We start from the raw sequence: 15,513 nt of genomic DNA on the forward strand, positions 1-15,513 counted from the left end.
AAATTGCATGTGACACCTAAGAATGGAACGTCAAACGACTCTTTGCCCTACGTTGCACTCGCAATCACTTTATAAATATTGCTTATTATGTTATATGTACTTATATTTATTCTTTTTTATAAAATAACTATTAACCTGTATCTGTAAATTTTTTCTACTCATTGGACGGCTTCACATTTCAAACTATACAAGTGAAGATTAAAAAATAGAAAGACAAAACATACAAATACTGATTTCTTTATAACATCAAAAAGAATTGCAGTTGAAAAACTATATACCAAGAATATCCATGTAGTTTTCATAAGATAGAGAAATTCTGACAAATTAACAAAAATACCTTTTAGGAAATTCTGAAAGTCTTAAGATGTGATCAAATAAAGTAAATATTGACCCTATAAATGAAACTGCATGCCATCCTACCAGTTATATCAATACATCTACATATACAGATTAATTTTATGTCTTAAGAAAACTTATTGTGATTCATAGCTCAATAGAAACAGCCAGGGCCGAAATTTACACGATCCAGTTCTAACCTGTTTATCGATCGGTTAAAATCTAAGATAAAGCACTGACTGCACTAAATACTTTAAACATATAATTATCGTGTTCGATGTTAAACGGAAAATCGAATTTTCAACAAGAGTAGATTTGAATTAGCGTGTATCTGAATGTGCATATTCTTATTCATATATAAGCTAACGATCGTTTTTTTTTTTTTTTTTTTGCAATTTCGCATGAATCACCAATGACAGCACTTTATTGTTTAAAAACACCCCAACATGATCCGAACATTAAGAAAAATCACTGACAAAGAACTATATATGATATTACTTAAATCTGGCCCCCATTATTCTTAATTTTAAGTGTTTCAAGTACATTAAATTGTTGTGTAGTTTTTCAGAAGAGTTTATATAAAACATATTTTTGGCCTATTTCCTTGATTTATTTGCATTCACTTACATTATATGACGTCTGAAGTGATACTTTTTTTTATAATTCAATCAAAATCAAAAAAAAATTGACATTTTTCTTACCTTTTTTCGAACTGGAAATAAAGAGCGACGCTTTGACTGGTGAAAATATTTTAGTTGTTCAAGCCATCGCTCAATGTTTTCTTAAAGAAAAACTGCTTCAAAACGATCTGCTTAAAATGCGACTATGGCGGGAAAAGGTAAACTTTTTTGATGCCATATTTTTAAATTGTGGACACTCAAATTAAAAATGAAAGTTATAAAAAAAACTTCATATGTATATCTGTACAAATAAAACAAAGAATAACAGTAAAATGACGATGTTCATTTAAGTGGGCAATGTTAGGCTCAAACCATATATAGTAAGAAATCACGAAAATTGCAGAGTGCTTGGGGTCCGAAGTCTGGAAAATCGTCTCCCGGCTTCTAGATGGAGGGATAGCGGAAATACCCTCGAAGTCCTACAACGGAAGTACTACATCTCTGTGCGCATTGGAATGCCAGATGAGACCGCCATGTCAACTTTTCCGTTATAACTCAAACACATCAGAGTGTGACTTGTATGATGGAATAAAATTTAAAAGAACCTCATACGTTCACAAAAACCAGTTTTATCAGATGATGCCTGATCGTAAGATTTTTCGAAGTTCTAATTTTCCGTCATGTGATACATGGAATATGGCTATCTTATATATATATATATAGCGTTATGCATATAGTTATGAGAAAAACGTTGTTAAATCTTTTAGGGTGTGTAATGTTAGAGTTTGTTTTCAGATTGTGTGACAGGGCGTGACGAATGGTTCCCCGAGTATCAGACTTGCATTTGGATGCCGACCCACGTTTCTCCATACGGAGAGGCAAAACGTCTATGCGAATCAGCAGGGAAAGTCATGTTAGGCATCAATAACTTTTCATAAGTCTTGTATCTGATGGATCTTATAAATACAAGTAAGGATTCTGTGAGCCTTTATATTTAATGTATTTAAATTGTAGTTGGTATTTTTTTATCAGTGGTTTAATCCATTTTATTTTAGAATACATTCACATATACTCTCGACGCACTGGATACAAAACTTATGAGATGGATGACGGGACCTTGTTTCCATCTACATTGTGGTGTCCGGGTCAGCCATATGCATACTTGGACTGTATAGGGGTCCAAAACGACCCCCAGAGTAACTGGTGTACCTACCCTGGATTAGACGATTATGAATATTGTTCTTATTCATCACGATTCCTATGTGTGTAGACAAGACAAAATCACGTCACTTATGTACAAACAGTTCCAAAGAATTAGGAGGACTGGATGGTCGTGGTTATTGTAGGCTATATGAATCTCCTTGAGATGAAGAGCTCTGTATTTAGATATATTAAGATAATGTTCAAACTTTTAAGATATTGTATTTAGATTATTTTCTTCACGAATTTATAGGGTATGGCAAACGATGTCATATCTAAAATCTTACGTATATAACTATTTCCAAAAAGTCTTTAAAAGTACAAGTATTATAAACTTGGTAAATATTTTTGACAATTTGTTAAAAATATGTTTTTTAAACAGATTGTCTATACTGTGCACTATTCTAAAACAGTTTTAAAAGTTTGAGGATAATGAACTTGGTCAATTTGTTTTACCATTTTAATGTTAATAACACCCCTCTACATTGTTCATACACATCCATTGGATCTGTGGAGGCACGCACAAATCGTTCAGAAACGACCATAAATACCGGTGACGTTTACACTATGGGTCATAAGTACATGTACGTGAGAAGTTGACCACGGACAGAAGAATTTGTCAATGAATTTAACACGAATGTTTAAATCCCATTTTTTACTTCTTCTGAACCTTTTAAACAATAATTTTTGTAGAGATAGTTTTTAAAAAATCGTTTGCACGACTGTGCTTTTATAATCTGCTTTTAAACGTTTTGATAAGAATTTGGTTTTTTTATTCCTTCATAAAGTATTTTAAAATACTACAGGTATATTTAATTTGTACATGGACATATATAAATATTTGAGTATTAATAGATGGTTCACTCAATTTACTTTCATAAAAGAAAGCGAGTCCAATTATTTCCACCATAATTTAATGGTATCTTTATTAAGTTTTATGATAACGTATATTGTTGATGTTGACTGTTTGGTAGTTAATGTTTCATACTATTAAGAGAGAACTTCAGAAAAAAAGAAAAGGCGGAGTGATTCGGGATATTCCAGTGAACTGTACCTTCAACAAACATATATTCGAGCGTTCAAACTTAGATTAAGACATATTCTGAAACAATAGCAAGAAACGTTTGCAATAATAATTACCGTTCCTCACATTTTACACCATGCCGAATCGTTATTATCGCCAAATATAAGCTCTCCTGGTATGAAAAAAAACTAAACGAATGCCGGTTCTACAGCCTGCATTAAACATAATGCTATCATAAACAGTCGTGTGCGAACCCAGGAAAATTTCTGCTTTCTAACATTTCTGTAACATAATATCCATTGAATAAGTCTTTTTAATTTAGAATAAGCAAGTGTTGTTTATTTAATCATTATTTCAATATTTCTTTACTGTAACATTTTTTGACAAGGTTCATGAACCATAGCTTATTTTTCAAGACTAGTTATTATTATACCTACAATTTCTAAAGAAAGTTCTGGTATTCTGCTCTTACCTTGGTCCGCCCGTCCGTCACGTTTTACTTTGTTTAACTTCTTTTACGTCTTATAAACCATCATATTGATCTCTTGATGTTCGATTTGGGATATCATTTTTTTTGTAAAAGGGTTTCAAAACTCTCTGGGATATGATAGGGGCTGTTTCATAGATGTGCAAAAGGTTTTAAAAATTTTAATTTCATCCAGGGAGTCAAATAGTAGCAGAAAATTGACGTTTATCACAAAACAAATCAATCCCAGAACTCCTCTAAAGATTTTATGGATAGACATATCATATCTTGGGATATGATAAGGACTGTTTTATAGATGGGCATTAAGGTTTTAAAAAAATTAATTTAACCACGGGGCCAGTGATCTACATACCGTTTGATGCCCCTTAACACAAGGAACAGGAATATATATGGTTTAAAGGGTGGGGATCTCAACCGTTTTGAGGATATTAAGGGGCTTGTTGTTTGAGGGGGTCAGGACCACCCACAGGGCCCATGACCTACATAATATTTGTTGCTCCTTGACATTAGGAACAAGAATATATATAGTTTAGGGGTCATAATTATAACAGTTTCTCAGATATATGGTAATTTCAAATTCCTGGGGGTGGGGATGACCCCAGGGGTCAGATCTAATAAACCCTTTTTATGGCCAGTAACAGTCAATATATGATTATGAAAACCCTATATTATTATCTTTGTCCGTTTTCAAGTAACCATTTACAATAGAGTCTTCGATTCTTCCTATCAGGTTCAATGAGCTTAGACCTTACACCCTTTTGACCCCCCGCCCCCGGAAAAGTTGTTGTCTAACCCAAAATTAAAAAAATCAAACCAGGCCTATCGTATCCTTGAGTTGTGCACAATTCTGTTTAGCCATCTCTGAGAAACAAGTTTAGAGCGGGAAAGAAGAAGAAGAAGAAGAAGAAGAAGAAGAAGAAGAAGAAGAAGAAGAAGAAGAAGAAGAAAAAGAAGAAGAATACATGTAAGAAGAACCGTACAAAAACAATAAGTCTCCATATGTCATTTGGGAGACTTAATAATAAAGATCAAATAGAGACAGGATCATCAAACATCAATAATCAAAAGATAATTGACAATCTATTATTCTTAGAGGGTCTTGATGACACTTTAGGGTCATGGCTTAAATACCATAATGATCTGATGCTTATGACCAAAGGAGGAATAATATTTTTTGATTTAGGTGGGGATCTCAATGGTTTTTATGCCATTTGATAATTTCAGGAAGAGCACGTGGGATTATGACCTACATACCATCTGAAATGCTTTGAACAAAGAAACAATAATGTATGTACATGAACTAAAATGCAATTTAGGAAGCCAGATATAGATCTATCATCTATGTTTTATAATACTTCTAATGTGTATATACATGTATTAGTTTGTGTTTTGTTCCATACTATTCATGTTCATGACTGTAGTATGGCTTAGTCTTATTTCAAATAATATAAGAAAATTGTTGAATATGAGACTTGGAACCCTCACCCCAAACAAACTCAAATATAAAATGTCACCCACTCCCTGCCCCTGGAAAATTTTCTTGATCCGAGCATGTATTCTCCCTCAATCTACAAATAAAATGAAATAAGAAAACTTGCATTTATTCATACATGAAATGGAAATAACTTTACATTTACACTTTTCTTAATTGTCAAATGATCTTTTTAAATCAAAATATAATTTGGGTTCTAAAAAGTTTTATAAGCTGGTAAAAAATGTTATTTAAAAAAATCACATTTAACCTTGCATAACTGACAAATGATCTATTGAGACATGATCAGAAGACATATTTCTACCTTGAGATCAATAACTAGTATTCATTGACAATTTAAAATCAATAACAAAAAATGATTTAAATTCTTAATGTTTATACTCCACATCCACCCCCTAAATCAAACCTGGTTCTAAAGGTTCAGTCTTCTTCAGTCTTCTTCAGAACATAAAAGGGATAACATTAAACAACAGTGAAATAAAAACATTCAACATGCAGATGATCTTACAATAGCCCTAAGAGATGAAATGTCAATGAAACATGCTTTAGAAATGCTAAACGAATTTTGTGAACATGCTGGATTTAAAATAAACATAAACAAAACGGAATGTATTCTTTTAGGAACTCTAAAAAATATTTATGATGAGCTTTATGGTATTAAAACTACAAACAAAGCAGAAAGATATCACGACAAAGTAGAATGTTATAATAAGAACTGGATGAAAATCTATCATGATATTGAAAAGCTTTTTGAATCTTGGAAAAGAATAAAATTAACTTTATTTGGTAAAAAATGCATAGTAAACACACTAGCTTCATCTAAACATAAAATATTCAAAAAGAGGGAATATTACCAATGTTTTATTAACAAGTGTTATGCTCATTCAATGAATGTAAGCCTTAAAAACCTAGAAAATATTTCACCACATAAAATTGTACAACAATTAATATAGAACAACTGCAATTCTTTGTACAAGGGAGATTCCCTTTTTTTTAAATTTGATCACATGTGGAGTTCTATAATTATATAAACCATTTATAAGATGATGAAGGTTATTTCAAGTCTCTTGCAGACTTCAAAGACTGTATTTAAAATTAATCAAATAGATTTGTGAATTAAAGATTCTCTCCTCTGTTTTCAAGCAATAAGTGTAGAAAATTTGATTTTACAAATTGTAAGTTCATTATTATGCAAAACAATAAAAATTTCAATTTCTATTCAGGTTATGAGAATGTTATGGAGAAAAGATGTAGTTTTTTCTATGAAAAATTAGTATGTAAAAAGTTTATTAAACCTTCTTATCAGACTGTATTACAAAAGAAGTATAACACATAATTTGATATGTATAATTGATTCTGTTGATTGAAAATATATTTACAGATGTAAATTACTAGATATTTGTGACAAACGTTTAGCAGAATTTAATTACAAAGTATTGAATAATATCTAATAATAATATTTATTGGATAAATGGAATAAAGAAACCCATACTCAATGTAAAATATGCCAGAGGAATGAAAATACAAAGCATCTTATTTTTGAATGTGATAATGTATTTATAGGAATTCTTTATATGTTTACCTTAAAATTGATATTATGTGGAAACAACACTTTAAGGTTTTTTTTCAATGAACACAATAGACAAATCGTATCATTGAATACCCTCATTTCATTTTTCATTTCATCCATAAAAAAACTTGCACATTGAAAAAAATCTTAAGAAATCATTATTTTTTTAGATTGCTTTGGTCCCTATGTCTGTAAAATCATGCCCCGGCTACTAGATGGAGTGATAGCGGAAATGCCCGTACAGTCCGTCAATGGAAGTGCCATTTCTTTGTGCGCATTGGAATGCCAGATGAAACCCTCATGTCAACTTTTCCGTTATAACGCAAACACATTAGAGTGCGACTTGTATGACAGACAAAGATTTAAAAGAACCTCCAACGTTCACCGAAACCTGTTTTATCAGAAGATGCCAGAATGTAAGAATGTTCAAAGTTATATATATATATCGTTGTGCATAGTAATGCGAAAATATTTTGTTTAATCCTTTAGAGTGTGTAATGTTTGTGTTTGTCCTCAGATTGTGTGACAGGGCGCGACGAATGGTTGCGCGAATATCAGACTTGCATTTGGATTCCATCCCAAGTTTATCCCTACGAAGAGGCAAAAAGTATATGCGAATCAGCAGGGAAAATCGTGTTAGGTACCAAGAACTTTTCACATGTCTTGGACCTGATGGATCTTTTGAATGCTAGTAAGTTTTAAAAAATACACGTTCAGTGTCTATTTTTATACTTTAAAAAAATTCTATTAGTAATTTTTATAAGTGGTTTTGTCTTTTTTTAGAATACATTCACGTATACTCTCGTCGCACTGGAACCAAAACTTATGACATGGACGACAGAACTTTGATCCCATCCACATTTTTGTGTCCGGGACAGACAAGGGAAGACTCGGACTGTTTAGGGGTTCAAAACGACCCCCAGAATAACTGGTGTACCTCTCCCGGAATGACGATATCATATGTTCTCACACGCGACAGTTCTTCTGACAGTGTGTGTAGACAAGGAGAAACTCACCTCATTGATGTATTGGCATAAACTCCACAGAATTGTATACCGGTATTCTTGGAAAATGACAGAACTCTACATATTTTTGTGATCGGCCGATCACAGTTGTGTCCACATGAGGCATCCGGCAAATTTAACTATTTGCGCACGCATTATCAACTATGCAATGACAAACCTCACTTAAATTTTTAATATCACGTAGATTACTAAAAAAACGTTACTTTTATCCGTTTGCCTTGAAACTAAAACATTTATACAGTTACATACATAAAGATTCAAATCACGTTTTTCCTTACATATGCGTAAGAATGTCTATCGGAAGTATAAATTGCATGCTAAAAGTAAAGCTTATTCATGCCTTGATATTTCGAAAATAAACAAAACGAGGGTGTATATAGTTTATTGCGTGCAGCGTAATGCTCTCGTATTACTTTAACAGAGCTGACCAATGATATTACATGACGATCATTCCTTTAAAAGGAACACTTGTTTAAATTAAAGTAGCCTGTTACAAGATGCCATCATTACAGCAGATGGATTAAATAAGAATGTTAAAAATCGTTCGCAGTAAACAAGTAAGATGTCAGGAAGGCATCCGTTGCAAAAAGATTTTAATAAACGATAACTTTCTAACACAATTAGCAATAACAGATTGTGTTACATATAATGTATTATTATCCTTGCTTATCTATTTTACTCTTGTCTGTATGGACATTAATTAACAGCTGATGATAATGAACCCAAACCTGATGATAACATACCAACACCTGATAATAACCAAAGACATTTAGGTCATGCCAAGGAGATCATAACTGGACAATAAACATTATCAGTACCGATATGGTCATCGATTTCGTGGAACTCTATAATAGGACTATCAGAGTAATGATTGAATGTCCTTCCATCCTGGGACATTCACCTGTCAACTACGATACGACATTTCCTCGGGCGTATATATAGATATATATTATTCCCCGGACTTGATCAGAAAATATCAGTCCTCAAACCATAATCAGTGAGAAGGAGCATACTCTCCAGCAATCCTAAAACATTCAGACTATACAATCACAGACTGTAGAACAAATTCTCCCGTTAGAGACTGAGTTATCTGGTGTGTATGTTGCTTGGAACAATGACTGTACTTTTACACTATTAATGGACTTTGTAACTGAGATAACTTTCTTATCTGCTTTGTAATTAACCTTTTAAAATTAAATTTCTAATGAAACCCCGTTAAGGGCTATTGCAAATATTTTGTGTACACCAAATCGCAGCTAAAACACCCACAAAACCCTGACTTCTCAGGAACCATTTGGCCAGGAAAGCTGAAACTTCTTGTCACAATCAATACTAAATTTGTTCCATGTTTACCGTGCATGGGTCCTATTTGTTCACGGCTTTTAAACCATCTTTGCTATATAAGGGATGTAGAAATCGTCTCGGGTAGCGCACGTTTTCCGGGTACCAGATTTGGCTCAATCTGACAGGTCGATGAAGGAGCAGTTTTTAATTTCGTGGTAACTGAATCCCCAGTCAGGGTAAGTTAATCTTGAACAATTATATCATACTGGAAATAATATTCAGCTAAAACGTTTGCTTTAAAACTACTGTGCTATTTGTATTTGTCAGTATGTTTGAATTGTATACTTTAAATTTTGCCACGTGTACCTGTCTTCAGTTTAAGTGTAAGTAAAATATTTACTTGTTACATGTTAATGTACATGGTTTCATTTTTGCCGTGTGAACTGGTGCTATTCATTGAAGCTATAGCTATGTGTACTAGTTGTAATTTGCTAAAGCGTTTTATACTTTGTACGATATCCTTTTGGTGGCACTGTTTTTTTTTAAATTTTATCAACACATCTACTGAAGATTTTCCCGGTGTTTCCTAGTGTAGCTCTATGGGGCGATAGATTTTTGTCAACGGTCGTAGAGGAATTCCCAAAGTCTAGCGTGTGGGTTAGTCGACTTGACGTCCCGGGTATATTGGATAACATCCCGTGTTAAGTGAACGACATCCTGTGTACATCGGACGACTTCCAGAGTACAGTGGACGACTTCCTTTGTACAGTGGGCGACATCCCGTGAACAGTGGACAACATCCAGTGTACAGTGGACGACTTACTGTGTGCAATGAACAACATCCTGTGTACAGTGGACGACATCCCGTGTATAGTGGACGACTTCCTGAGAACAAGTTGAAGACATCCCGTATACAATTGACGACTTCCCGTGTACAGTGGACGACATCCTTTGTACAGTGGACGACATCCCGTGTACAGACGACGATTTCCTGTGTACATTGGAGGACATCCCGAGTACCGTGGACGACACCCCGTGTACAAGTGGAAGATATCCTGTGTACAATGGATGACTTCCCGTGTACAGTGGACGACATTCCCGTGCACAGAGGACAACATCCTGTGTATATTGGACGAGATCAATTGTACAGAGATCTTCAACAGTGGACGACTTCCTTTGTACAGTGGACGACATCTCGTGTACAGTGGACGACATCCTGTCTACAGTGGACGACATAATGTGTACAAGTGGAAACTATCCCGTTTACAATGGACGACTTCCCGAGCACAGTGGACTACTTACTTTGTATTGTTGAAGACATCCTTTGTACAGTTGACGACATCTCGCGTACAGTGGACCAGCATTTGTACAGTGGATGACTTCTCGTGTACAGCGGACGACATAAAGTTTACAGTGAACAACTTCCCGTGTACAGTTAATGACTTCCTTTGTACAGTGGACAACATCCCTTGTACAACGGACATGTAAAGTGAACGACATTCCCTGTAAAGACTGTTCACAGTCCGATACTCCGCCAGAACAGTAGCCCACAGTCTGAATAAAAGTCCCTTAACTCTTAATAAGCATTCAACTCATGACAAAAATTTCAACAATTAATCAACCGAAATGTCTGCAGCTGGTTCTTATCTTTATAAAACTGTATTGACTATGTGAACTTAAATAAGAGAACAATATGGTTTTTATACAATTGATATCATAGTTATGTAATGTTGAATTATGCGTACGGCACATAACGACTGTGTTTGTATTGTCGCTTAGCAACCAGCGGGATTGTCACGTGACCCACAATGGGTATTTAAACGAGCGCGTGGCAGTCGCAGCGTTCATTTTCCCTAGCAGTCTTCAAAGAGAAAGTCCGAGAGAGGAATTGCGAGACTAAGGTCCGGTTTTGGTAGGTGGATTGTCTTGAGAGAGAGGCTACCACATTGATATTAAAAGGACCAATCGTGTTTGAAGGTCGACCAATAGTTGGTTATTATAGAGGCTGTCCTCTTGGAGGTTAGCTTAGTCGTCCCTGATACTTTAGTAGTATCAGGGAAGGGATACGCCTTTAGTTAGAGGTTGTACACTGTCGACGTAAACACAGTGACTGTCTCTGCTGAGGGTTTACCTCTTGAGTATGTTATATAGCCAGGGCATTCACTAGGTATTCACTGCCGCCTAAATAAGGCATATTATAGTGTTTATCCCGTGGTATTAATAAAGTTCCGATCCCGGCCGAACATGTTCATTCTGTGATTTTACCCTAAGTAAGGGAAAATTTGTAGGCCAATTGCAATAACTAATCATTTTAGAGAGGAAATTTATTATTGTTTAAAATTATAATATTTAACCCCCAGACTCTAGAAATGACTTGGTAACGGACCCCTTTTCTTTTCAGCTTCCAGCCTATTCTTCTCTATCTCTAATCAATCAGTTCTAGTGATGGCGTTTTGTTAATCTTACGTGTCGTTGCTGATAAAAAAGATAAGGAATCATGAATATTATATGCAAGCAATTAGAAAATTGCTATTGAACGTATGTAATGGATAATTTTATTGCACAAAACTTTGAACTTGTGTTATAGAAATAAAAGCAACAAAAAGTTGATAAATATTCCAACATGTGTCCCGTCTATTGCGCCTATAACATTTCGAAAATCGCATATCTTTGAGAAATCAAACATGGAATTTGTAATTGCAGTCTAGTTATTTGGTTATTTAATATAACTCGGGCTTCTTTTAACTAATGATATAGACACTTCCCTTACAATCCTTGATATGCTAGCTTTACTTATGGCATGGAGATCTGGTAACTGTCTGGAAATTCCCGGAAGCGAAAAAATGTAAAACAGCCGTGACCTGGAGGGACAGTGGTAGCGAATGTCAGTGTTGGTGGCCTTGTGACGTACTGTCTGAATGTTTTTGGCGTTTCTAGACCTCTTTTTCTCTCTTTCGGAATGTCATATTTTCATTTAATGTTTTTTTTTTTTTATAATTTCAACATATTCTAATAAATGAAATATTGTGACCACTTATCAATCTTGTAGTTGGCTACTTGAACACAGCCTCTTTTCTCTAGATGACAGATTTACAATTTATCATTACACTGAAAGAATATTGCTTAATTGTGAATCTACTTGCCATACTATACACTGTTACTTTTAGTTTAATATTTGTCCAATACTTCTTTTCTTAAATGACGTTAGGCTGATTCCTAATTTCCTTACAATAAATCAATGTCAATGGTTTCCATCTTATTGAGCAAGTATGCTTGACTTGACTTCGTATTAAATTTTGAACATATTCGACCAAACTGTTCTCATTACATGTAAATGATTCTGAAATGGAAATCTTGTGTGAAGGTAATATATATACCAATAAAAATTCAAGAGGTAAATCTATTTGTTTTAATGTATGCAGATGACATGGTAAGGACTATATGCGGTTTTATGCATTTTTGCCCCCAAAATCAAAGTGTAAGAAAGAGCTTTAAAATAAGGTAAAAGATAGTTAAAATCATATTGGAAATAAAGGTGTAAAAAGTTATCACCACAGTGCCGTCATAATGTAGAAATGACGTCACGGAGATTGCATTATTTTGATAAATTGATGTTTTGTAGCAAAATATGGGTGTTTTCCGATGGTTTTTCGACTGGGAGACATCCAGCGCAGGCTTGCTCAAGTACCATTTTTTAGTATAATGTGTATAAATATCTGAAGAAAAAATGTTAAAATCGCACTTTAGCAGACCTGCGTTCTATACTTCCGAATGCAAACGATAGAGCAAAAATGAGAATATTTTCATTTGTTTGCAAATTTGCGGGAAATAGGTCATTTAGGTGACGTCATAGATAAATAGTGAATGAGCAATGATGACTGAAATCAAGATTAAAGTTATAGGCATCCTCCATACAATGATTTCTGAAGTTTTTATTTTCATACGATACTATTTAAAAATTGGTTGAAATCGGGGGCAGATATTTGACCATACTGCACAAAGTCCTTTTCTCAGAAACTGCACATGCACTTCAGAAAATGTTAAATACGTTATATACTTATACTTCTGTTTGGGATCTTACTGTAAATGTACAGAAAACCCCCAAAACTGTCAATTTTAGAAACGTTGGTAAAATTCACAAAAGTGAAAAGTGGCATTTAAATGGCGAGCTAACTGTGAGTGTCGATAGCTTACATACCAAGCCCCAGAATCATGAAGCAAACTAAGACCTATGTCAAAACTTGTACACTGCCTTGATGTCTCATGATTGAAAACACTGACAAATTCGATTGCTATTCAAAGAGTCTTGATATAATGTTTTTTATTACAAAATTAAATTGACATATTAGGATAAACAATTATTTCATAACTTATTAAAAGTTTTACTTTAGTCTGACATTGCTTTACGACCCTGAGGCCTGGTCCTTTTTTGACATTATAATGGAACGTTTAACGATACACAGAAACATTCGGCGAGCGAAGTGAGAAAAGAAATGTTTTTTTATTAAGTCAAAAACAAGTCAATTGTATTGGAACACAGAAACAATTTTGTCAATGATACTTATATTGCTAGTATATTAAATTATGGCTGTGAGATATGTAGCATGCATGCTGCAAATGATATAAAAAAAATACAGAGATTATATTATCATGTGTTGAGCGTGAAGAAGAATTATACAAAGACTGCAATTGCATAATTTGAAACAGGGAGACTACCTTTGAAAATCATACGAATGTTTTGAATTTAGAATTTGATTCAAATTGTTACATAATCAGAATCGTAATTTAATTGCAGTCCTGTTAAAAATGCTGTATAATGAGAGTGAAGTGTTTTTGGCACATGATAAAAATTAAGTTAGTGTAATTCAAAACAAGAGATGATTGTGAAACACGTTTGCCCATTCCTTGAAGTCGTCTGTGAAGAAAATGACCGGAAAGGGCATAACTCTGTCAAAACTTGCTCAATCGTACCCCAAATCGACTTTACCTGGCGTATATGGAAGGAGCATGATTACATACATTGTACAACTTATTTTCTTATAATTAAGCAAAGATTCATTGATCATTTTATTCCACAACTTGTAGAACAGGTTAATTCCTCATCTCGATGTTATTCTTACAAGCATATTATCGATCAATTTTCATTACAATATTATTTAACAAAATCAATACGTATACCTTCTACATATAAGAAACACTTTGCAAGAATTAGATTGTCATCTCATAGACTTGCAACTGAAAGTGGACGACACAAGAATGAACAAAAAGAAATGCGGTTATGTAAATTTTGTTCTGATATTCAAGATTAATTCCAGTTTGTTTTGATATGTCCACAATTTAGAGAAATCCGAGTAAAATAATCAAAGAAATATTTTTTTGGAAAAAAACCTTCTGTAAACAAATTCAAACAATTATTAAGTGTTCAAAATTTTAAAGAACTGTGTGATTTTTGGGAAGTATCTTCGCCTAGCTTTTAAAACTAATGATAATTAAGAAAAAAATTCTTTTCTTTTTCTCAGCTGTTCGTAAATATTTATTATATATACATTGCCAATGTACTTTACTTATGAACATGTACCATACTATTATTTCAATATTGCTTTTTAATTATATGTAACAACCTATGCTATAAGATGTGTGTCTTGTGCAAATAAAGAATGAATGAATCACGGACGCGTTTTAATGAGCACGAACGTAATGGCAATCACTCCGATGCTCCATCTTGCTCTCTACGTAGATCAGAAATAAAAGAAAACCACGAGAACAAGAAACAACGACTGACAAGACTGGGGAATTCATCCATGAGACTTAAAAAAACAGGTACTACACGGTGAGACTAAAAGACCCTAAACTCAGAAAATAATACCATATCGACAACATACAATAACACTAATCATGACAAATTTTCAACAATTAAAAGGAGTTAATGCTGGTGGTTTTTATCTAAAATGTGAAACTGAAAGTGACTGCATGTATATATGCTTAAATTTCAAAGTTTTTAAGCATCTGATATAATATGCATAATTACCGAAAACTAATTAACTATTTATAAGGTCCATTTGCAGAAAAAGTACATTAGTAAAAGGGTGAACTATGTAAAAAGCTAAAAAAAATAGTTCATATTGCTTTATAAATGAGATTGACACTCTTTAACCATTTGATTCGTGCGAATTAAGAAGAGTTTATTTCATGTATAAAGGCCAGACTTTGGGATTGTTTAGAAATTACTACTCTAGAGACCGATTTCACACTCAATATACGCACAAGAAGAACATTGGTCTAAATAAATCCATGACTAAACTTGGTAAGATGTATGCAAGTCCAATACATTAATTACATTAAATTAACATATTATTGGGAAAAAGAGAATAAAGCTTTGAGAATGAGCTTTAATGAATCATATAGGGCTGAATGTACTTGTATTGGAGACCATGTTAGTGGGAATGAAATATATGCTGTTTTAAAAATCGAACTC

The 15,513-nt window shown here is 33.7% G+C and overlaps 2 pseudogenes; both read left to right on the forward strand.

The window, feature by feature from the left end:
- Positions 1–1,367: 1,367 nt before the first annotated feature.
- Positions 1,368–2,226, forward strand: LOC128176955 (uncharacterized; annotated as a pseudogene).
- Positions 2,227–6,928: 4,702 nt separating this feature from the next.
- Positions 6,929–7,717, forward strand: LOC128176902 (uncharacterized; annotated as a pseudogene).
- The last annotated feature ends 7,796 nt before the right edge of the window (positions 7,718–15,513 follow it).

This window comes from Crassostrea angulata, chromosome 1, assembly GCF_025612915.1.
Source record: "Crassostrea angulata isolate pt1a10 chromosome 1, ASM2561291v2, whole genome shotgun sequence".
Taxonomy (NCBI): domain Eukaryota; kingdom Metazoa; phylum Mollusca; class Bivalvia; order Ostreida; family Ostreidae; genus Magallana; species Magallana angulata.